The 26,306-nt window shown below is 44.8% G+C and overlaps 1 protein-coding gene across 6 annotated transcripts in view; it reads right to left on the reverse strand.

Annotated features, from left to right (window-relative positions):
* The window catches only part of PRKN (parkin RBR E3 ubiquitin protein ligase), a 1,414,869-nt gene that overhangs the window by 847,669 nt on the left and 540,894 nt on the right, over nucleotides 1-26,306 (reverse strand). The gene's annotated exons all lie outside the window — the stretch shown is intronic.

The following is a 26,306-nucleotide window of genomic DNA, read 5'->3' on the forward strand; positions in this document are numbered from 1 at the left end:
TGTGTTTGATTCCCATCTTCCAGCCTCAGGGGTCGGCTGGTTTAGACGTGTTAGGACCCAAGAGTGAAGAGTTCCCACTTGGGGACATAAAACAGTTATCTTTATAGAAAAGAGACATTAGTTGAGATGTTACATGGTCATTTTGAGTTCCTTGAGCGGTGAGCTAAGAGGGGAAGAGACAGACTGGGTTGGCTGTAGTCCTGGTCTCAATCACGGAGGGAAATTAGATTATTACTATACAGCGGGGACAGGGAGAAATGAATCTGAGACTCAGTGGAGTCCCGGGCCTATGGCCAGGACTTCCACATCCAATAGTAAAAGTTAATGAAAACTATGTAAAAGATTGGACTATTGAGGATTTGTACGGTCAGGAATGAAGATTTACAGCACCCTGTACAATTACAAAAAAAAAAAAAAAAAAAAAAAAAAAAAAAAAAACTACAACTGAGATATGGCTGGGGAAAAAGGTAATATGAAATGGGTTTCAGAAAAGAGAAGTCACAAGGAAATCTAAGTTCTCATCACTCGTTATGTAAATATGTGTATACATGACAGTAATGGCTAATCTTTTCCCTCCTTTAAATCCCCTAGTTACCTTTTATGTTTATATTTTTGTTGTTAATTTTATAACTCAATTTATTCTCTAAGACACAAAATATTATTTTGCATTTAAGAGTAAACTAAAAGAATCTGGGTATGGTGGCACATGCCTGTAATCCCAGCAACTCAGGAGGTAGAGGCAGAAGAATGTCAAGTTCAAAGCTAGTTTCAGCAATTTAGCAAGGTCCCAAGCAACTTAGAGAGACCCTGTCTCAAAATTAAAAAAAATAAAAAATAAAAACTGGTCTGGGGATGTGGCTCAGTGTCTTAATGTCCCTGAGTGCAAACCCTTGTACCACAAAAGAGAGAGCGAATAATCTAATAGAGAAATTGAATCAGCCTGATCATTGGAACCTGTATTCTCCATGTTTTAGGAGAGGCCAAGAGTCTCTGGGGAACAGATATTTCTGACTAGACTATCCACAAAGCACTTACTATGGGCAAAGAGAGACCAAATATGTGTGCAGCTGACTTCAGAGCAGAGACCGTCAACATGGGTAACTTAATGGTGTTTCCACATTCGAAGCCACCATCTATATTCCATCCTCTAATGAATGCTCTAAGATTTGGCATGAAATCCCTCCACCTCCTTCCCCAGTTCCTTTACTAGAGGGGGTGGAGGGGGCAGGTGCCCCTCCTATGGCTGAGCCTGCAGCCTCCCCTCCTGCAGCAGCAGTTCTCACCGACTGACCCCTTCTGTTTTGTTCCCCTGAAGCCCGGGCGGCTGAGTCCTCTATAGGTCCTGATTCAATCTGTGTTTCAATGTTCCACCATGTGATGAGTGATCTATCTTAAATTCCCTCTGTTGACACCCAATGGGCTTTCTCTTTCCCTGGCTGGGACAGGAATGGAGGAGGGTTTAACTCGGAGGCAGGGACTGCAAGTTTCCATGTTAAGTACAAAACCAGAGAGTCTCAAGTAGGGATGAACAGCAGTGGACATCAAGGCAGCAAAGCCCATAGAGAGGGGGTTTGGATTTGAAGTCCAAGAAAAAGGGGGAAGGAATCCAAGGTAAACCCAGATGGCGGGGCTGGGAGAATGGATGACTGGTTGAGGTTACGGGTGTGGTCGTGAGACTTGGTGACTTCACAGTGTCCTGGGTGTGTCTTGGTGAAATCTCATCACACAGGTACAAATTGTCGTGGGCCCAAGAAAGTGCTAGAGGCCTAGAGCAGGGATTTAGGAGTAAGGTCCATTTAGCTGAAGGTCCAGTTAACTCCAAGGGGCAGGACACAACCAGGAGGAGAGCACAGAGGGGCAGCAAGCAGGGCAAGGAATTCCGTGAGGGAACCCTCCTTTAGGAGACCCAGGGGAAGGCAGGCAGGGAGGGAACTAAATAGGGTTAGTCAGAGAAGGAGCAAGGATGGGACCCGTGGCACCGTGTCCTGCAAGTCAGGGAAGTCACAGGAAGGGGACCTCAGGAGGAGTCTACCCAGGGAACCTCAGCCAGCGTCAAGTACAATTATTATAGAAAGTGAGTGACTCTCTAAATGCCACCTCCCAACCTGCCAGCTGTCCTGTGGGAATGTGACACATCCTCTCCAGCTCTGATTTAATAAGAATGACACCAACAGACAGCAAACATAGAAACAGGCACAGCGGCGCCAGCATCGTGTAGCACCTCCCCGAATGCAATCCCTCTGGGGTCTCTATGCTTCAGATCCCAGCGCAGAGCTCCATGCATAACTGCCTGCGAGTGCACAGGGCGCAGCCTCAGGGAGGGGAACCGCAGCTCAAGGCTACTTTGGATTTTTTTTCAGTTCTTCACTGGCGCAGCACTTTGCTGTGTTTGATTGCAACATGTAAATATTATCATCGCTTCCTTGACTAGTGGCAACATGATTTCCTACAAAAGACTTAAGCCGAAGGGATTAACACACTGTGAGGATTAGGTATTCTTCTAGTGGGGACCAGAAAAAAAAAATTATGCAACAGGTACTCTAGGGACATTTGGGGAGAAGATCTGACACCTGTCTTTCCTGTCCATTCACAGCTGAACTATCCACAGCTTGTCATTTATACACAGGAAAGTCACGGTCATTGCACAACACCTCTCCATTGCTGGTGATGACTGGTCAAAGCCATAAAAGATTACATGATTAAATGACTGAACCTAGAAGAATGAGCAGTAATTTTCAAGCTCAGCCACAACTCCCATTCAAAGACTCTACTGGATGCTCTCCACAGCATGTGCTGGAGGAAGGTGAGGGACTGCATGAATTGCTGCATGCACTTCTTGTCTAGGGATGTGGCTCCTGCACAGTCCAAGTGTTTTATGGTTTATTATATTTAAAACACGGGCAGAGTATTGTCAGAGGCACCCCCTGCTATGAGGACAGTCAAAGCCTGTTAGATACTGGTGACTGTCATCACTAGGAGCAGCTTCACCGTCTAGCATCAACAGAAGCTGGGGCTGCAGATCATGGTGTCTGATAGAGCATCTCTGTTTATGAACAATGGACACAAGGTTGATTGACATAAGTATATTTCTGAGATAGAAATGGGAGAGAGAAGCATAAACAGTGGCTTCAGCCATACACTTTTTATCTATGCAGAAGCAAATACCAAGAAAGCAGCCTTCTTAATCTCATTCCAAAATGGGAAGCAGTACCAAATGCAAAGACTTGCGTGTGCGCTACCAGGGCTTAGTCATGAGTATTTGATAATTCCTGAAAAATCATATTGAGCTTCTTTAAAATGGAATGGTGTGTCAATGCATTGAAATTCATTCTTTTAAAGTCTTCCAACATTGTTACTTATCCCTCAAGGATGCCTGCTTTAAATAGGTTTAATTAGTTTGGACTCATGTTAGAGCCCTATTTCACTTAACATTATTTAGGACAGGATCAAATGACACGACCCATATTGCCATAGTTCATTTTGGAATGGCAAAATCACACATTTGGACAAGCTTTCTCCCTGGAGAACAAAATACACAGTTCCAAGCTAGGCTTCTCTGGCATTTTGAGAATGTGTTATTCACCTCCAAACTCCAATCCGCTTTTAATCCTGGTTCAAACCAGTTACCAAACATTGACTTCTCCCAAGCTTTAGCATCCCTTCTTGGTCCATCTTGTTAAAGTTTGAATGTCTCTGGATCCATAAGAAATGCCTCTCTTCTGTTCCCTCTATCTATTCCACCAGCAGCACCTCCTTCAGGATTACGCGCCTTCCTGCTCCCAGCTGAGTCTCAGCATCTTCTGATCTAGTCTCCCCATATTACACTCTGAACTTCCCTGTGTTTTCTCACTGAACCACACACTGCACCTTAATTCGGTTAAATGTAGGTTGCTGCTGGTATATACTTTGACATAACATAAATTAATTACTGAAATTGAGACCAGGTATTATTTTTCTCAATGTTGTTGTCATGCTCAATTATGAGCTCCCAGTTCCCTTTTCTCATTATCCATTTCTGAAACCAATAAAATGGATACTTGTTTAAAGTTTGAGGGATTTCAAGACAGACATTGAAAGAACTGTCGGATGATATCAGCGCACTGTGCAACAAAATCAATTTTACAATGTTCATAGCTGCTGCCACTTTGACTACCTGCCCAGTGCAGTCAAGGCCAAATGACTCATCTCACAGCCACACCACGTGAGGCCTGTAAACCTAGAATGTGTCAATCTACCAACCCAACTTTTACTTTCAAAACATTTCCTTACTGTCTAGCGATGGTGAGTTAAAGAGTGAGAAAGACGCGTTCACAAATGCATATCAGGAGAAACTTAAAGACCTAGAGCTTCCAAAACCTGTAGACCAAAGTCACATTTATTCTGTTCTTTATTGTGGTACCCAAAAGTAGTGGCATAAGCACTGAAGATACGAGCATTATGAAGCACAATTTCACACCCTGGGCACAGATGGCTAGGTATGGCCCTCGAGACCACACGTGTGTTGAAACAGGTGAGAACACTAAAAGGGAAAGAAACACTAAAGTCAAGTGTGCACTACTAGAGAGTGCTAGAGAAACTTGTACACCTAAAGTTTACCTAGAAATAAATATCAAGGCAAATTAAATTAAGAGAACTCTTAGACGATTTCAGTCTTCTGGATCCATATAGCTACCATATTTCGATGGGCACCTTTATGGGTGCAGCTAAAGTACAGCGCTGACACCTTCAGCACTGTAGCATGAGCCCCCTGAGGCTCTGCAACTCACAGCAGCACTCCCAGCACCCGAACACCGTCCACTCACAGCATAAATAAATATACACGTTGTGTGAGTCAACGGAACTATGAAGTAGTCCCCACGGTATGTCACTGAGGGGATTCTTTAACCCATTTTGCACATGTTTGTGGATTCAAGAAGCCATACAGCCCAAAGCATCCACAGTCTGAACAGGCAATGTGTTTTCATGGCACAAGAGCAACATTCAGACCATAATGCTTGGCAAACATTGGGAGAGCTGGGCAAGGAGGCCAAACACCTCTTAATGTAGGACAGAGTGAAGACCCACTTGAAATTTCACAGGATATACTTACACTGGAAGTGTTCTAATAAGACCAAGCTAAGGGTTTAAAAGACATTTAAAACCACTTTCAAATAGGTCTGCTATGGCCTGAAAGTTATGTCCCTCTCTTTTTCTACCCCAGCCTAATCATATTTTGGACCTTAATGGCCTAGTGACCTCATTAAGAGCTGGTGTCTTTAAGAGGTGGTGAGGTGCTGATGGCAGAACCTTCATGAATTCGAGTAGGACCCCGAGTGTGGCCAAGCCTCCTCCACCACGGGAGGAGGGGCACCAGTGAGGAGCATGGCCTCCATCTCCGTCCTCCAGCCTCCAAAACTATGAGCTAGAAATTTATCGTTTGTGAGAACATTGGAGAAGAGGTTTTCTTTACATAATAGTCATATTGGATATATTATAAAGATTAAAAAGAAAACCCAGGAAATCATCTTCACCAATTAAAGGAAGAGGAAAAAAATGACTTCCACGAGGTTTAAGAACTGAGGAAAGGAGAACTAAATCCACTTCTCAGGTAACTTCAGGAACTATGATTAAGAACACAGCAACACTCCCCAACCCAGTCCATTTGATTGTACAGCCCCATCTACCCAGGAGCAGGCCCTGTGGCCCCCACATGCAAAAAGCTCACACCTCCCCAGCTCACAGCTCTGCTACTGGGCTGTCCCAGAAAGCCAATGCCTCTTACCCCGGAAATCTCAGAGATTCTCTTGTCTTGATACTCCTTCCTATATATAAATATCCTTTCTGTCCTCCCACAAGCCATTTATTTAGTTCCCAAACCCATAGAAGTTTTCAGTCTCTATAGGTCAAAAATCTCTAAGAATTCAATGAAATCAAACTTCTTCACAGGAAAACATGAGCATCTATCCACTTACATACATGTAATTCTGCATGTCCTTTCAAAGGCTCCCAGGGCCTGACACTAAGTGAGCGTGCATCTTGGTGTGGCCGGATTGCCAGTGAATCACGGCCAGGTCCACCGTGCCGGCTGCAGTGTGCACTCACACTGGGTCACGTTCACGACGGACCAGCTGATAAGTACTTGGAATAACATCACGTTGAGAAACACGGATGCTGACCTGGAGAGTAGTATAAAACTCTCCTCGTGTGATGACCACACCATCACACACACACGCCACAGGATACCTACTGGACAGAATTTGGACTTTGGAATCAGGAAGACCAGAGCTTGAAATCTGGATTGCCCTTGCTCACTATTTGACACAAGGACATTTGTTTGTCTCCTTCAGAGTGGAGGTAACAGTGATTTAGTCACACTGTCTGTGAAGAGTGACACAATGACCATGATGATTATGTGAAATGTTTATTTGGGTAACCTCGACAGCCTATGATACCTCCTTCAGCCCCGGGGTGCTCCGGTTCAAAACAACTTTCCTGAAATTCACAATTAGTTCGTAATCACTACTATGTCAAAATCCACCCCTCTCCTAAAAACCAGTGTCATGGCATTCACTAATTATGAGCTGGTCCCACAACCACTGCCTGTTCTGTCTTGAAACAGCAGGAGCCTTCAGATAAACCTTCACAAGTTCACTCCATGATGACTCATGGAGAATGCGTCAGGTACCAGGCACTCTATACTTGGGAACTTCACGAGCATCACGTTGACACACACTGTAAACAGAACCCTGCCAACAGAAGCCAGAGGAACAGCAGCCTCCGGTGAGGAAGAGAAAGATTTTTTCAGAGAAATAATATCTAGAGCACCAACCAGAATATACGGGATGCAATAATGGCCAGATGAATTTTAGTTGTATAATGTTCTTTCTTTCATATTGTTTCGTAGCAAACCTTTCTAGGTTTCTGCAAAAATGTGGCAAATGATGAAAAGCAACATTTATTATCTTAGTTTATATTAGTAACTCAATTTCCCTCAGGACTTCTATGGATGTGAAAGGGGTTTGGGACTGAATTAACAAAGCTATTTGGGTAACAGTTGAAATAAGATCCAGGAGGGAAATAATGTGTCTATAAATCTTTTTCAGTGTCTGTAAATTCTGCAATCCCTTGAGCTACTTTCTTGGTACCTGGAGGAGAAAATGATTATTTTAATTTTAAAAAGCCAGTAGGTGCAAACATATGCTGAGACTTAGAAATGGAGTTAAAATTTTCCAAAGATACTTAATATATTTTAGAAATAAAAATATCATGACTTTTTTGTATTGTTAATCTTTTAATGAAGACCTAAAGAGAAAGAATAATTTATAATATCTACAATATCTATTAATTCATCCATCCATTCAGCAGATATTTGGCAGACCCTATCACGGCGGGGGCCCTGTGTGGGGTGGGGTTGTAGGGGTGTGCAAGCTGTGGTCTGTACCTCAGAACACTGCAGACAGTCCAGGTGGGGGGCCTGCACCCCTCTAGCTCAGAGGTGCGGTGAATGCTAACTGATTACAAAAGGCTTTCAGAAAGCCTGCCAGGGGAGCGCCTAGCACTGATACAGCATCACGCTTGGCTGAGCTGTCATGAAGAGGTCTGAGCTGAGACTTGAAGATGGGAGAAGCTGATGGGGAGAAAAAAGGACCTCCTATGTTATGGGAAACAAAAGACTCCAAAAGTGGCAGATCTTGGATCAGTGGGAGGGAGACCAGCTAGACAGGCTGGTGTGGGACCACAAAGCTCCTTGCTTCCTAGCTCCAGGAGGATAGACTCCGCTCAGGAATAAGGAGCCTGAAGAGGGCTCCTGGGGCGAGACCACCATCCACCCAGCTGACATTCTCAGTGTCCGTGCAGTGCCTGACCTGAGCTAGGGGCTATGTAAGAGCTGGATGAGCAGTGACCAGGGGGTCGTCTAGAAACCTGGACGAGGTTCACACGAGGCAGCAAGGCATACTATAAAATAGTCCTCACTTACGGTCTCTTGCCGATAATCCCCATGACCTCGGTCGGGTACACCTCGTCTCAGACACAAGAGTTACATGAAGAAGAGCATACAATAACTACTCATCTAACATGGCATGTTTGTGAGGCGCGATGCAGTCTTTCGCTTATTGGAATTATGGCACTCTTATGAGATTGGTGGCATCTACTGACAGTTACCCACACAAGAGGTGGTGACCACCTGAAGTGGAAGTGGGGAGGTCAGGACCAGTATGAGAGGTGCCTCTAAACTGAAGATAACTGGACTGGGTGCACTGGCAAGGATGAGGGCATCCAAGGCTACTCTGATAAGAACCCTGGGCAAAGGCAGAGAAAAGGCGTGGAGGGTGGGCAGAAGGCACCTGAGGGGATGGGATTGGAGCTGTGGCCTGAAGGCAGGAAAGCATTCCACGCCCCAGGAGCAGACCACACAAAGAGGTGGGGCAGGAGCTCAGGGCGTTGAGGGAAGAGTGAGAAGCCCACTTGGAGGGAGAACTGGGAGCCCTCTGCGGGCAGCAGAGGAGAGGCTGCTACAGGTCAGATCCGGAGAGGGCCATGGCTGCAGCAAGGACTCGCACCTTACTGTGCACAGTGTATGTGGGCACCAGACAGTGTAGACACATCGGCTGTGTGTTGGAAGGATCACTGGCTGCTATGAGGAGGGTGGGGACATTCTAGAGGCTGAAGAGTAGAAGGAACACCATCAAGATGGCATTTGGACTGGTGGGTGAGGGAGGGTGTGCAGAGATTCAAGGTGGAGCCTGAGGAGGAGGTGGCAGGACTTGCATGGAGAGGGGGATCCTCTGCACCCCAGCATGCAGGGACTGAGCTCTGAGGTGTGGCCCCCCGGAAGGGGGACAGGTCAGCAGGGGTATTTAGAGCTGTGTGGACATGCAATGGCTGAGACACTAATTCTCTATCCTGCTAGCAGGTGGATAAGGGCAAGAAACAGTCAGAGAATCAGTTCTGTGGCCACTAATGACTAAACGGTAGATAAAAACAGTGGGCTGGACGACCTTACTTTAAAATGGGCAATGACAGACGTTCTAAGACTGTTACCCACTGCTCAGTTCTGAGGGAGGGAAGATGAGGGGCTGGCAGGGCCAGGAAGTGATGGTGAACAGCCAGAAGACTCCAATGTCCAGAAGTCATGAAAGAGCAAAACCCCCGTGTTGGGGGAGAGGATCGCTGGAGACCTGGAGACCGGAGAGGGTGAAGGGAGTGATCGTCAGGCTGGAATGGGAGGTATGGAAGTAGAGACGGGAGTTTAGATAGTTTTTGAGGAACTTCAGAAAAGGGAAGAGAGAAGTTGTATCGATAGTTCATGTGAAGAAATATGAAAGGTTATTGGCCAACATGAAATTTTGGAGGTAGTGCAGCCGATTTGTGTGATGAGGAGAATGAATGACCGGGTGTCTGGTACCCGTGAATACTGTCAAGGGTTATAAGGTCGGGTAGCATCACCACTTCACACGTGAGAAAAGGAACTTGCCAGAGAGGAGGTCACCCAGGGCAGCATGTGACCCAGAGCTGCTGGAAAGGAATTTCAACTCAGCTGAACTCCCAGGAGGAAGCTTAGGCTATTGGTGCACATGCAGATGATGTCAATAAGTGTTTTAACCTCACATCGGAATAAGGCACGGTTACATTTGGAGTAGCAAACGGAGTACCAGAATTTTGGTTAAAGGCAGAATACCCAAGTCCATTATTAATCAGATAACCTAATTGTGTTTGTTGGTTATTTACCTGTGAGAGAACTGGCCAGATGCAGGCGTAGAACGTTCCACAGTCGGGGAGGTGGCCAGGAGAAGTTGGAGAAGAGAGAAAGTGGAGTAAATGGACCCAGACAGTTCAAGGATGTGAAGTTTATTTAAGTAGAATGTCTGAGTAGGAATAAATGAAAGCAGAAGAAAGTTGGAAAAATCTTGGATGATCTTGTTAAAGGCTTTGAAGCAAAGAGTGAGGATTTAGACCTGCTTCTCTTTAGAGTGAAAGCTACTCGGAGATCAAAGCCATAGGTGAATAGAAAGGTTGACAACAGCACCGAGATTGATTGGAAAAAAGTTTTTGATGGAGGCCGGGAGTGTCAAAAAGAAAGAGTGGATGTCAGCTCATTCTCCTGGTAAGTAATTACAATAATGACCTGATGTTAGGACTGCTAAAAACCGAAGATTAGAATCCATCATTACAACAGAGCTATTTTAACTTAAGAAAAAAATTCCAACTTTTAAATGAAAATGTTCATATTGAAACCATGGCAACACAAATATTGTTAGTACTTTTAATACAAAAAAATGTAAGTTATTACAACAAAAATGTACCACTATAACTGGATAAGTAACTTACAGCATAGTTTACCTGGCTGATCATGTGTGGGTAGCATCACCTTTTACCAAAGGTACTTCTATTTTATAGACTATTTTTTAGGAATGATAAAATATTGTTGACTAAAGGTGCCAAAATAACTGTTACTCTGATTCCAGATTGGCTCTCCTAAATGAAATTAAAACATAAAAATGAATCTAGGGTGAGTTAGAACACCAGTGAGTTAGAACCTGGCTGTTACAGTTGGGAGGGGCAGTCCTCCTCCATCTATTAAGTTGGAAGAGACTTATCCCCACAAACTGTCGAAGACAGAAGAAAAATTAAATAATAATAATAATAATTCATTGAAACTCAAAATATTTTAAAAACAACCAGAATTGGAATCTTTCCTTAACACAGTCTGCTAGAGTCCTGGGGACATTTTCTTTTCTTGTTCCCACAGGGATAGCAGTGTAGGTGGCTGTTAGGACAGGAGACCAGGGGTCCCTAGCGATGGGGCTGGTTAGAGAGGGTGGTGAACAGGAGCGAGGAGGGCAGTGGGGGGGACACCCTGGCCCCACTGTTGATGTCACTGTTCACTGCTGACCACAAAGGGAAGGGAGTGCTGGGACACTAAGTCAACTAACTCATATTAGCCTGAAGTAAGACCAACATTGAAGAGGGAGGTAACACATTTTTACTCCAGTAAATCACTCAAAATACAGCTTGATGGAACTCTTCCCAGATGCCTTGTCCTATCCCCCACAGCTCTTCATGCTCAACCTAAATTCCCACAAATTTCAGGAAAGGACTATTCTGTTTTATGGTACAACTTGATCTGGACTTGTCTGATTGATGTTTTTGCCGTATGTGGGAAAGACTGACATGTAACCCAGCATGGCTGTGAAAGAAATGGAAAAATGTCTGAGCAAGGAAAGTCAGGATCCCTAGTGAGTAACTGTCCCTAAGTTGCTGTCACCTGAGGTGATGAGGATCAGTGGAACTATTTCAAATAGATATCAACAAATTTGTGTTAGTCGGCTTTCCACCCATCACTGTAACACATATCCTAGAGCGTCTACTCCCAGGAGGCAGGATTTACTTGGCTCAAGTTCTCAGAGGTTTCTTGATTGCTTGGCCCCATCACTCGGGGCCTATGGCGAGGGAGAGCAACCTGATGGGACCATTGCTCACCTAATGGCAGCTGGAAAGAAGAGTGACAGGAAGGTCCAGGGTCCCATGTCCCCTTCCAGGGCATACCCAATGACCTAACTCTATTCCACCAGGCCCCGCCCCCTCAAGGCTCCACCCTCAAAAGCACAAGCTGGTGCCCCAGCCTTTAGCTTGGATGCCTCTGCGAGACATTCAAGACCCAAGCCATGATGTTATCATTAGATATAACATCAAGATTATATACGGACACGTAGAGTCCTCAGCAACAGGACAAGGCCATCAAACCTCTACTTCTCCGTTAGTGAGATTTATATTAACGATTACAGCTTGGAGCAGAGAATCACTTGAGTCAGTTATAACTGAGGCCCTCGGTAACGTGTTTTGGAAAGCATTCATTCTGTGTGAATCAGCCTGTGTGAGCCCTGGCTTGCAGAACGTGGCCTTGTATGAGTGTTGCCTTGTTTATTTACTCGATGCAAATAACACGGCAACGAGCAGGGTTCTGGCTTCCGAGCCATTCAGACTTTCAAATTCATCACTGTATCACTGAGGGCAAGTTAATTAACCCTCCTAGATATAAGTTTTCTCACTCCTTAAAAGGAGACCCCCACCCCAACTGGGGAGGGTCCAGAGGAAACCTGGGATGACATCTGTGACCTGCGCATGGAAGGGCAGCCTCTGTCATCGTCATCACTGTCACCGTGCTCAGCTGAGTCGCTGACTTCAGCGTTGACTACAGGAAGCCTGGTGGAGCGGCCGCCCAGCACTCAGGGGCTCATTATTACTCATTATTTTGTGCAATTGATTCCAAGTCACACGGCAAGGACTTGAGCACACTGCTGACAGCTACTTGCCAAGAGTGAAATGTGGGGGAAGCCACTTCATGTGACAATGCTGACAACTTCAAAAGAAAGGAGTTAAGTCAACATTTATTCAAGAATCTACTTTGTATATGCCAGAATTTTTAAATCATTTTATTAATCAAGTGAATCAGGAGTGGTGCAGAGAAAGAGCCAAAATGGATAGAGAAAGGATTTCTATACCAAAGACCTCATTTTTCAAGAGATTTTAAAAGCAATACTCAAGTTTTTCCAAGAAAAGTAACACAAAGAATCACTTTTTTAAAACCTGACTCAGCTCCAGTAAGTGACTTTATCTATGAATTATTTTATTTCAAAATAGAAATATGACCAGGAATTTAGGAATACTATTCTATCACCCAGGCTTTGTAATCAAACAAATGTAGGCTCGACTCCTGACTTGCCATTGCCCAGATCAACAATGATCTTGAGAAAATGATTCAAATTTTCTCAGGGTCCGCATCCTCATTTATAAATTAACACAATACTATAATCCATTTCAAGGGACAGTTGTAGGGATACAGAAAGTGGGCATAATATCTGAACTCTACCAAGGCCTTCCAGTTTTTTACTTGGAGGATCAACTGCTATGGAATTTGTTCTTCCACAATAAGAAAGTAGAAAATTAGAGACAAAAGAACTATTTTCTGACTGCCTTGGTCCATTTTGTGCCCCTCTAATATAATAGTCAAAACTGAGTAATTTATAAGAAACAAAAATCTACTGGTTCAGAGTTCCAGAGACTGGGAAATCCAAGACCAGTTGCTGGCATTTGGCGAAGACCTTCATGCTTGATCACAACATGGCGGAAGGCACCACATGGCAGAATGGCAAGGGGTAGAAAGGAAGGGCAAGAGATAAAGAGGTTGAACTCACGCTTTCATTCCAAACCCAGTTCACAGCATTAATCCACTTGTGAGGGTGGAGCCATTGTGGCCTAATCACTTCTTAAAGGTCCCCTCCTTATAGTGTTGCAATCGTAACTAAATCCAACCTGAGTTTTGGAGGCGCAAACCTTTGAACCATTGCACCGACTCTGGACCACAAGTAGTGCAGGACGTAATCCCAGTGAGAGGGAAACAGTCAAAGATTCGCCTCTGCTTACTCTCAGTAGGGTCTGAGCCCTTAGCAGATGGAGGAGGACACAAGCAATATCTAGAAGTCTCAAGTAAGTGGGGAGAGAGAAATGAAGTGCAGGAATGCCACAGAGGTCAGAATTGGCAGGACTAAATGCCTGAGAGAAGAGACCTGCAGGAGGCTGCTTTGGAAATTTTCAGAGAGATACTTGAGATCTGTGTCAGGGTTAATAGTTCTGAACTCACACAGGGTTGGGTCGTCTGCAGTCCCATGAGAGCAGAGAGACTTTATAAACAGGGGGCAACTGGGGGAGTCACGGAGCGTCCACGACACCACAGTGGGCCTGAAGCACCTGTGGCATTACGGCTCTTCTGCACTCCACTGGCACAGATCATGACATGCCCCAAAGGGCTCAGACTGACCCCAAGTAACCTGGTGGCCTAGAGAAAGTCACCATTCTTTACAGGATACTACAAAACCCAGCACTGAACAATGTCTAATTTACCATGTTTTGAATCCACTAAAAAATGACCAGGGCTGCAAAGAAACAGGAGAATGTGAACCATGACCACAAAAAAAGCAATCAATTGAAAAAGATCTAGAAATGACAGAGATAATGAAATTAGCACGCAGGAATATTTACCTATAATATAGACAAGCTCCATATGTCCAAGAAGGTTCAGGAAAAAAATCATGAGAAAAATGAGTGGTAAAAAGTCCCAAATGCGGGGCTGGGGATGTGGCTCAAGCGGTAGCATGCTCGCCTGGCTTGTGCGGGGCGCTGGGTTCGATCCTCAGCACCACATAAAAAATTAAAATAAAGATGTTGTGTCCAAAAAAAAAAAAAGTCCCAAATGGGAGCTGAGAACGCAGCTCTGTGTAGAGCACGTACCCAGTGTGTGCAGTATGTGCAAGCCCTGGGGTTGATCCCAGGACTGAAAAAAGAAAAAGAAAGACAGAGAAAAAGTACAAGTTAAATATACGGAGAAGAAAAATACAGTTTCTCCCATAGAAACATACCATAGGGAATGATAGCTGAATGAACAATGCAAGAAAAAAAGGGCAGGGAACTTGAAGAAATGGCGGTAGGAGCCACCATAGTTGAGCTCAGAGAGAAATATGGACAGGGCACGATGACCTGTGGGACACTATCAAGGGGTCCCCCACAGGAGAAACTGAAGGGGCCACGCAGGCGAGGAGGCACAGGGACGGGCAAGGCAGAGTCGAGTGTTGGTAAGTGTGCAGACTGGAGGGGCAGCCGAGAGACAGAGGGCCTGAGGGCTGGGAGCCGGAGAGAGGTGACTGAGCAGAGAGGGGTCATGGTCTCCTGAGAAGGGACCTTAAGTGACTCGAAACTCAAGTGGATACAATCCTGGAAAGTGTCTTTGTTCACCTGTACCTTGTACCCTTTTCTGTCACTTTCTGGGGACGTGGCCAGAGCTAGATCAAATGCACTATGCCTTTGGCTTTATGAATGCTGCTTCCTGGGCACTCACATTCATAGCTCCTAATTATTCACCTTGCCACCTTCTCGAGTCATTGTGGAATGAAATCAGCAAAGCTGAACGATTTTCAAGTATCTCTGAAAATTTAAAGATGTCAGCAGCGATATAAAAAGAACTATAAATCCACTAACAAGTGAAGTGACGTAAAGGGTTAGATTCAAGCACAAGTAACAGGTATGAGCCAAGTTCAGAGTGAAACCATTCCTCTCCTCTGGGAAGATGGTTTCGTTCCACTGGAGCCACAGGGACAGGGTCCTCCCCAGCGTCCCAGTGACCTCATACAACAGCCATGGTGATGAGTCTGCCACAGCGAGCACTGGGCATGGGCTGTTTCCCTGTCTCAGGAGAGGACTCAGACGAGGTCCAGAAAGGGGGGAGTGAAGAAGAAATGGGAGATGCCCCCAGACCTTCATACAGGAATGAAAGGAGATGTATCTAGGTACCGACTGCTCTGAGTGACACCCAGAAAGGCAAGGCCTGCAGTCCTTGAGTTGTTTCAAGATTTAGAGACCTTCTAAGGTTCAGTGTAAATGCTACCTAAGGCACCTATGTAAGTACAAGGCCAGCCCATTATATTTTTGACAAATTAACAAACTCGTAATTTCACTTATTAAAAATAAGGCTTTGCAAGATATTCTGGAGGCATAAGGCTGGTACTTTAGTGATGCAGAGTCACTCAGTAATTCTGTAAAAACAGTTTGGCAAAAATTAACTATTAAAACAAAAGCACTGCCCTTGATAAGGAGATTTTGAATATTCCTTTTGGGATTTCATCCTGTTTCAGTTCCTGGATCCCAAATTCAACTTTCTTCAGACTTCCAGGTTAAAATCATAATTTCTAAGATGAAGAACCACCATTTCCTTTCTAACCTTATGTTTTCCAGGATAATTTAGGGGGGAGATTGAGAAACATATTATGACAGGTAATCATTTGCAAACACACAACTCTTTCAATGCCTGCCATGTTCGGCTCCGTTTTATAGCATCTGTCTTGGCAGTATAAATTGTGCTTGGCTGCAGAGGTATGCAGTACAGCACAGCGAAGAAAAACAATCCTGACAACCGAAAAATAAAGCACCATGTGTGAGTTTGTGCGTGTGTGGGGAGCCGGGGCGTGTGTGTGTGGTTCAGAACAGGGCCGCTCTCTGCTTTTCCAGCTTTCTTTCAAAGGTTCTTTGGTTAGCTTCCTTGTTTTCTTTTACAGCAAAGCAATGCCACAGGAGGAATGAGACAACTGTCACATCTACGAGGGGTGCCAAGCAACCCCAGCCTGGTCCAACAGGAGCTCCCTCCCCACTTCCACAGAAGAAAGCAACGCAGCCCGGCACACACAGATGGATTGTGTCGGTAATATTTACCATTAGACAAGCTGTGCTTTTCTAAACAAAAGCCTATCTTACATTAATTTTTTTAAAGCAAAAGCACAGGAATACTGCAAGATCACATGACATTGTGACTGTTCAGAATCAAATTGGTGTACTCAGCCTTCTGCAAACTCATTTTAATGCATTCTCCCAAAAATCCACTCAGAACCTGTTTATTTAAATAATGTGTTGTATTTTTTTTAAATTATAGAGCATCTAAAATCTAACACCTTGAAAGTATATACCTAAACCTTCAAAATCAAATCAAAACTATTGAAGGCTTTATTTTTCAGAGAGTTTCGGTAAACCAAGTGCTAAGGTCTGAATGTATCTTTCAAAACTCATGTTGAAGTTGACATGTCATTGTGACATGGTAAGAGGTGGGACCTTCAAGAGGTGATTAGATCATGGGGCATTGTCCTCCCCAGTTAAGCTGTGGGACACTTATTACAGGAGTGATTAGTTGTCACAGAAGAGGATTAGCTACCACAGGAGTAGGTTAGTTATCAGAGGAGAGGGTCAGTCAGAAAAGGGAGGAACTGGGCCTGTGCTGGGCATGGTCTCTCCACCTTGGACTTCTCAGCCTCCAGAACCATGAGCCAAATAAACTACTATTGTTGGCCCTTATTCAGTAGGTGCTGTTTTGTATAGCATCAGAAGATGGAGTAAGACATCAAGTTAAATGCATTTGGAGTGCAGTTAAGCCCACTCAACTCAACCCTCTGGTTCAACTTGGTGCCTTCACTTGTCTTACTGTTTGATTAGCGTCGATTTGACCATTTGAATTTCAACATGTTTTCTTCTATTGATTATGTATTTTAAGATGACGAAAAATGAAATGAATGAAATCTCTGATTTAGAGGCCAATGCATCTCAATTGCTATGGCAATCAATACCAGTAACAGAGAAATTTACAAACCATCAAACAATTAAAAAGTAAATATATGGCTTTGCCTTGAAGTGTCCAGGAGTGCCCTGGAGGAACACTCTTTAAGTCCTGACACAGGGGGCACTGACCAGTGACTCCATTTCGTAATGACTTGGGCTTTGTCCCAGCTCAGAGAGCAAAGGCGTGGCTCCAGGTGTAGGCGTCACCGTGGGGGCTGAGCTACACGCACCTGTTCTTTTGTAATCCTACCCTTTTGCCCTATTTGGGATAGGATGTTCCATGGAACCTCCCCTTGTGTGTCCCCTAAATTAGAATAAAGAATTCCAGTGGCTCGCTCTCTTTCCACAGACTGTTAAGGTCACAGAGCCATCACCAGATTATGGAAAAGGTACTTCTGTGTGGTTGCATGCTTTCTTTGTCATTTTCTTACGTTATTAGAAGAGTCAGATTTTGTGAACCAGCATTAGGTCACCAGCTGGGATAGATGGAGAAAATGGAGTGCACCCAAGGGAAGTAGGAGGAGCAAGAGAGGGCCCACACACAGACGAGGCATTGCTGCCCACCATCCACTGGTAGGGGAAGCCTCTAGCTCTGGACAGTCTCAGAGGAGAGTCACTCCACAAGGGTTATTTGTGAGCATCTCATGTGGAAGCACACACCCAGGTGAGACGACCACCAGACCCCTTCTGTGAACGTCGCCTGCAGAGCCTGACAGTAGTGCTATCAGTCTGGCTAGTCTGACTGATTTAAACAGTCAGTTTAACCAAGAGTACACACGTGCGTGGCCACATAGATGAATACGCATGCCTAACCTACTTCTGTGATTTTAGTTTACAAAGCTGAGAAATAAATTGCAAGAAACCAGAAAACATCAAAGAGAGACGAAAGGAGAGGGGGAAATTAAGAATGAATAGCGAAAAGAGGAAAATGTGTTCCGAAGAGGACTTCACAGCAGCTGAAAGCACAAGACCCAGGACTGGCACTGAGGGGGCCGGATGCTGGCTCTCTGCTGCAGCACCCAGGCAGCCCGGGGGGAAGAGCAGGATCCTGCAGTCAGACTGGCTGGCACACGGCCTGTCTTTGCCAGGGACCAGCAGTGTGGCTTGTTCAAGTGAGTTAACCCTGCCAGGCCTTAGTTTCCCTGTCTGAAAAGATGGTGGTGATAATTTTTCCTCCATCATAGGCTTTTTATGGAGACTAGATCAAATAATACTAAAATAGAGCATAGAACCGGGAAGGGGACACAGGAAGTACTACCGTGTCAACTAAAGAGCATCCTGACGCCTTGTCCTTCATTAGGACAACAAAGACCTGGAAGAGCAGGTTATGAGCATTCTACATGCTAATATTTGTACAGCGTTGCTCACGGAGACGAGACTATGGTGATCTTTCCCTCCTCTTCTTACTTGGACTGTGGATTTGATGACTGATTCTCCATTAAATAGGAGGAGGGAGCCAGGGATCTCCGAGGTGATGGGTATCAGCTTGGACGACCTACCATCGTCTTCTAGGGAGAAAAACACCTCAGTCATGTGTAAGTCACTGGGACTTTTGGTCTCTGCTCCTAACGGCTCCATGGAATTTATGCTAATATGAGCAGCAATGTGAACTGGACCAGCAAGCAGAACATATTTGAAGAAAATAAGAATGAAAATAATTAAGTGCAGTAAAGTATTGTGCATGTTACGCAAGAAGTAGCACTGGGTATAAGGAGTCTGCCTAGGAGAAAAGTGTTTATTCCTCCCATGTATGCTTCTAGAGAGAGTGAAGCTATGTCAACTCTTAAAAATTGAGAAAGTGCCCAATTCACAAAGGCAGAAGTGAAAGGAGGAACATGAGCCATCCCCAGCAGAGCAAGCTCATACGGAAAAGCACACAGATGAATACGCATGCCTAACCTACTTCTGTGATTTTAGTTTACAAAAACTAAAACTAGAGGTGAGAGAGACTTTGGTTAGTTCTGAGCCAAACTGGCATCAGTATGATCAAGACTATGTGTCAGTACAAACTGAACGGCCTATTTGGTTGAGTAAGACATCATAAAAACTGCCTGGCTCATTTAAAGAGATCTCCATATTCTCAATTTAAATTGCTTAAAAGTGCTCTCAGCTTAAGAAGGGGAAGGCAGCTGCTGGCTGTTGAGCCTCTCTCCCAGCCCTTTTCTCAATGGGCAGGTGTGCCCCACCTCAACCCTTTTACTATCCACACCTTGGCTGAGGTTAACACAGCATACTGCAAGAGAGCCTTGAAGCCAACCTCCAGAAAAGCATGAGTCTCTAATAGATTAATATTCTTTCATCACGGTAACAACAATATAAGATACGCAGAACTGATCTTAACATTCACTACCTTACATCTTTCATACTGTTGTCAAACTATCAAATATAATAAGATAACGAGGAAGCACTTTGTAGACGTGTTCAAAGCACTTGCAGCATTAATGAATTCTAATGTTCCTGGGAAGAAAGAAAGTCGGCAGGGCTTATTTACCAAAATTCACAACAGGACCAAGCACTGGAGGATGCTCTCAAAGGTCACTGGTCCAGCTGTAGGGTGCCCCGGGCCCTCCTGGAATGCATGGAGCCATGCTTTCACACAATGTCTGTGCCTAGGTGCACACAGATGGCAGGACTATGTCACAGGCCCACCCAGGTAAAATGTGCATAACAGTGCACCCAGCGGATCCCATGTTCTCTGGACAGTTCTAGCCAATGGATAAGAGCTGGACAGATTCTTGTCTTTGAGTGAGTTGAAAACCAATGCCCCACTTGAGCAGCCAACCCTCATGGACAGCTTCTCCACAGTGGAACTTCCCTGTTACTAGAGCCTCCCAGTAACCCCAAACACAGTGACAGTCACCATCGCCCTGGGCACCAGGCTGTTGTCATGGTGTTGATCTACCAACCCACCCCTCTCACCTGCACCATCAGAGTGGATGCCTGCTAGCCCATACCACCTGCTGAGGATTTTTTTTAACACCAACCCTGCTTAATAAAACGTGTTGGCCCGATTTCTCAGATGAGGAAACTGAGGCCTGGCTGAGTAACTTGCAACAGATACATACTCTGAACCAGGAAAATCTGGTTTTAAACTCTAGAATTTAGACCACATCTCCTTCACCCTGATACATTTTTTTTTTACCTCTACTTTCCCCAAATTAGTGGATCAGCTTTGGATGGAAATGGGCAAAGGGGAGCTCACCTCCAGCCTTTAAACTGCTCTTCACCTTAGAGGAACATCATCAAACCAGAAACCAGCCAGACCCCACTACCATCTATCATCAGTCCCCACACAACACTGGTCACCAGTCTTGCCTCTTCTACCCCCACTCCTTATCTCTCATCTCTCCCTGTCCCTTCTTCAAACGTGGGCTTCAGCCATGATAAAGCACTTCTGGTCGCTCACACTCGTGGCTCCTCGGGGGTTCATGCTCAGTCAAAAGTGATTTCTGCTGCCGGTTTCTCATTCCTTTTATGCCCATTCTATATAAATAAGCCCAGCTCTTTCTTCAAAATTCATCTCAGAGATTTCAACCACACTACCACACTACAACTTCCAACCACACTACTCAGGCTAAGGGTGGTGACTTTTCTTTCCAGTTCTGTAAATTACATTCATTTTTCTTTTATCAGCAGTGACTACTCGTATCCACCCTGGCTTGGGCTACACGTAGAAAAACCAACATCTTTTAACTGGTAGCACCTGGGGCCGGCACAGAGCCTGATGCATAATCATACTTAAGGTTATTTCAAAGAAAGAATGGTGTGGTCATCTGGAAAGGGTCCTTTGATTGGGTGAAGTGAAGTCTCAGGAGTATCATAAATGGAAATGTAGCAGGAGACACAGGTTGGGAGAGACAGTAACAACACGTCAGCAGAATCAACCCTGGACATCAGTGAACTGCACACCATCATATCATGATTGTTTTTAAAAACAGCTTTTGCTGAAAAGAATCACAATAATTATGTAAACCAATAAATATAAGTAAAACTTACTTCCTCTCTCAGGAGATTGTAGTATCACTGGAGAAATAAATTTATCAAATAGCCACGAAATAAGGCAAAATCAGATAATGTGGAATAGAGCAGAAAGATATAAGAATGCAGAACACATAGGATCCTTCCTGTGAATATTCTAAGGACAGTACAAACACAGTGGTACAGACCCATGTTGGGTCTGTACCAACCCATCACTCCCCTGCCCCCGGGCAGTCTACCACCGCCTCTGTTCTCTGTCTCTCTCTGTCCTCATTCATGAATTCTGTATGCAAACTGCGAATGTCTGGTGGTCCTCTCCCCCTTTGTGCATGATGTCTACTCTGGATAACGAAGCTGCTGACAGCGCCTGCTTTCTCAGGTAATTGACTCTTCCACTTTTCATGAAGGCACACTTTCCAAAGGCATGAGTCACCCTCCTAGGGCACAGCTATGTGCCTTTCGACAAATGGAAACCATGACACAACTGCCATCATAGTCGTCACTCCCCTGAACCCCCAGTGCTTCTTCGTACCCAGCTCCTACCCAAGGTCCTGGAGACCACTGCTCTGCTGGCCGTCCCCAATTTTGCCCTTCACGTGGCACTATGTCGTGCACATCAACAGGTTATTATTCCCTTCTAGGACCGTGTAATAGTCCGTTGTGTAGCTGCACCACAGCACGCCCACCCCTTCACCACCTGAAGACAGCTGGGCTACTGGCTGATCTTGGTTACTACAAACAAAGCTGCTTTGAACATGGTGCAGGGTGTTTGTGTGACTATAAGCTCTCTCTCATTCCGCTTGAGTGAGACTGCGGGCTCCTGGGGGGACCTCTGGCACGTGTGACACGCTGCATCCCACCAGAAGATCCACCTCCCCACTCCTCAGCTGTGGCAGAACTCAGCCACCTTTCTCCTGGTGCACAGCAGCTCCCAGTGTGTGGGGGGCGCTGCGGTTCCTGCTGCTCCCCAGGCCCCGGACACCGAGTGTCTTCCTCCGTGCTCACTTGCAATGTTTACATCTTCGCTGAGGTGTCAGTGGACCCTCTTATTTCTTCGATGATTTCCTTTTTTCCTTGTGACCCTGGAGAGTTCCTCATATATTCTGGATGAAATCTTTTGCCATATGTGCAATTTGTGACTATTTTCTCTAGGCTCCAGAGAAAAGTCTCCATGAGAAGTCTCCTTATGTTTCCATGATCTCATTGTTCTTGAAGAGAAGTAGTTATTATTTTGATAGAATCTAATTGTTCTTTAAAAAAAAATGGATTGTGCCTTTGGTATCACATCTGAGAAATCTTTGCATAATCGAAGGCCATAAAATAATATCCAACTATGTTTTACATTGAAAGCTTTCCAAACTTGGGTTTTTAAACTTAAGTATAAACTCCTTTTTCAAATAATATTGCCATATAGTTCAAGGCCTGAATTAAAGGTATTTGCAGCATTTTGCACAACTGAAAAATATGGAAACAACTCAAATGTTCATCCACAGATGAATGGATAAAGAGAATGTGCTGTGTATGTATGCATGTGAGTATGTGTGCATACACACACACACACACACACACACACACACAGGAATATCATTCAGCCTGAAAACAAGAAGGCAGACATCTGGCCATTTGGAAAACCTCAGATGACCTTGGATAACATTAGGCTAAGTGAAAGAAGGCAGTCACATAAGGTCACTGTGCGTGAGCCCACTTACATGAGGAATGGGTAGTCCAAGTCACCCATTCCTGACTTCGACTGGAATTTGACAGAAGGACTGCAGGAAGGGGAAGGGGCATTGCTGCTCAATGGGATGAAGATTCGGTTGTACAACATGAATAAGTTCTAGATATCTGCTAATCACACCTATCTGTAGAGAACAATACAGGACTGTGGCATTTTATATTTCAAAGTGTGTAAGGAGGATAGTTTCATATTAAATGTTATTACCACTAAAATGACTAAAAACAAAAATAAAAAAATAACAGGAAATTTTTGGAGGTGATGGTCATGTTTAGTATTTGGATGGCAATGATATTATCACAGGTGTGTACGTCTATCCCATGAAAAGTTAAGTATTAAATATGTGCAATTTTTGATGCATCAATTGTACATTAATAAAGTTGACAATACATAAAAATATATTGATTCAAACTATACATGTGGCCTTTTAGAAATGCTCATTAAAAAGCAATATTTATGTTTGTGTGTACATTATGGAAAATTTAGAAACCACAGGTATACAAAGGGTTTAAAAATTGGAACAAGCAGGGGTAATCAGCTTTGCTGCTTACATTTCCAACATGCTTCTCGACGCAGAGATAAGCAACCAGAGATGCAGAGACTGAACAGCTCCTGCCGACACACCCACTAAGTCAGTGCCTGGAAGAGATCCCGGGCAGCGGGTCATGGGTGATGCTTCCTTGCTGCCAAGTGCTGCTGTTTCTACATCCCACCATCCCTCAGGTCCCCAGTCTCTGCTCTCTGATCACTGATCGATGTGGTCACCTCCATCTAGACTATTCCCACAAGGCCTGGACTTCCCTCCAGTGAAGACAGCAGGGAAATAAAGAAGGCTCAAGAGATCTTCAGATCGACGACGTACATCTGCTCAGTGCAGCACAGACATTGCAAGAACATGCTATGCTAAAACTTGTTACTTTTCTTAAATGACAATTTAACAGGTCATCACATATTATTACCTGGTAAATCTGGCAACCTTGCTTCCAACTCTACCTTCTGGGGAAACCAGAGTGACTCAATAAATGAACAAATGACTATAACCTTGGTATTGAGTCAAAGGCATTCAAAGTGTTATGGAAAAGAATGCACCTGGAGGCATCCTCAAAAGATGAATAGGCTTTAATTTGATGAAGGGAGCAATTAGAAAGGCAAAACCAAAATAAAACCAACCAAAAACACCCTTTTTCTAAACACTGGTTAGGACAACATTTGGGTAGAGTTGACTTTGAGCATGCTGGCTACTGGAATACATGTCTTTTCCCAGGCTTTCACTTTATTGGAGCTAATTTTTATTACGCAAACAGTAGCAAGCAAGCCTGTTTAAATATATATGTCCTTCTGAAACACTGGGATCGCAAGGACAGCGTTCAGGTCGGCTTGAAATGCTTTCTGCTCTCCACGAGGTCACGGTGGCCTACAGCCCAAAGGGTGAAGGTGGATACGTTTCACAGTGATCTCAGCCATGGCTCTGATTTGGTCGTGTTTCTACTCCCTGGGGAATTCAGCTTTGTAGATAAAGAAGCCCAACAGACTCTGACTTGGTGAAGGAGCCACGTTTGCTACGTTTTCCACTAAGACCGGAGGTGACCACCGAGTGAAACTAGGAGGATTGCCATCAAGAGACTCCTGTGCTGTGGGCTGAGGGTGTGGTTGCAGCTCACCACTCAGTTCTCAGACCTTAGTGCTCAGGCTGCTTACAGAATACCCCTGGGCTGTGTGTTTTTATCACTGATTTTGGAGAGACCAGCTTAGATTTCCAGTGGGCAGAAGACCTTGATGGCTTCCTGGAGAGACTCCTGTTCACCTATCAAGCTCTCTTTCAAATGGGACACTTTCCATGCTCTTCCCCCAACTGCCCCCATTCCTCACCTCAATCGACTTGGGAAGGAAACTGTACTCTTTTCCTAATGATGGTGATGATAAGCTCCACCTCCGTTCAAACCCACCAAGACAATGCTTCATTCAGAGTAAGGACAGAGAGAACAAAGCACCAGAGATGTCTCCATAGGCTGATGTGGGTGGTCTGCAAGTGAGGAACACCTTATCAGTCTGTGCCAAGCTTCATGTGCCTTATACTCTGCCAGGCCACTGTACCTGGAGTAATCACGCAAGGGGTGACTGTCTCCTTGTGTACAGCGCACATGTGGCCCTCCAGTAATCACGAGTGAGGACAGTGCAATTCACACACGGACAATCTGAGCCATGGTGACACTGAGTCATTTAATTATTCAACCCAAGAGCCTTTCCATCTCTGATGTTATGTGACATGAATGAGTCTGTTGCCACATGAAGCAAAATGCATCCTAACTGATATAGAAGTCCTGGGTTTATATTCCTATGTCCTTTATGGTATGCAATTTTGTATATCTTCAAATAAAATTGAAACATGTTTATTCAATGATTAATCCTACCAAGTATGCCTGGTGCTAAAAATATCAAAAAATGTGGACATTTAAACGTGGAATTCTATAACCAGAGCTGTTTCTTGGTAATACTCTCCGCTAAGCATACTCCATGCTTTAGCAAAGTGAAGAGCTGACCTCAGCAGGTCTTTCCTTGCCTTCTATGGTAATGCCGTTTTTCACCGGGTGCGTGGACATTTACTTAAACACTGCAGTTTTCTTCTTTCTCCCTGCAGCTGGATGTGACATCTGAAGAGGGTCTGGACATGAGGCTTGGAGCAGAAGCAGGACATGTAACTGCTGGGTCAGACGATCAAAAGAAAGCAGCAGCCCATCTCCCGTCCCCCCGTTTCCTTCCTGGAACACAGAGCTGTGTTGAGTCACAGCTGAAGTTCACATGAGGATTTGGCAGTGAAGGAGCTCAGGGTCCTGGCACACCATGATGTCCCCTCTGCTGTAGATGCAGTTACAAGAGAAAACTCATCTTCTGTAACAATTAAGCAGAGGTTTTTCAAGATGACAGAACAGAAGAGGTCACTTTCTTGGCTGCTTTGTGGCATGGAACCAAGAAAGATGATAGGCAGCTTCTCAGCAAGGTAGGTTAAAAAAAAGTGTTGGGAGGGACGTTGATGAAAATTAATACTGGACATTCAAAGCATATCGGGACAAAAGAGGGTAAATATAATGAAGTAAGGAAGAAATCCCCAGCACCACCTGCTGCTGCCAGGAGCACCAGCCAGAGTGGTCCCCCCTGAGCAAAGTGGAGGGATAAGGGAATGAACGGAACCTACACTGTAGGGGGACTGAGGCATTCAGGGTACCGAGATAGAGATCCAAGACACTGCCCAACAAACGGGAGAGGTGTGCTGCACAATAACCTGTTGTGGGAAAGGAGCCACATCTCTCCCAGCTGCCCTTGGGGGGAAAGAGGAAAGAACCATCATGCAGAGGTGGCCTGGGGGCTGGCAGACGGGGGAGCTGCTTGCTGCCAACCCCAAATGTGGCCTGAAATACAGGCCTGGAAAGCACACCCCGCATGACAGAGAGAGTGCCCAAGG

This window comes from Spermophilus citellus (assembly GCF_964194105.1).
Source record: "Spermophilus citellus genome assembly, chromosome: 5".
NCBI lineage: Eukaryota > Metazoa > Chordata > Mammalia > Rodentia > Sciuridae > Spermophilus > Spermophilus citellus.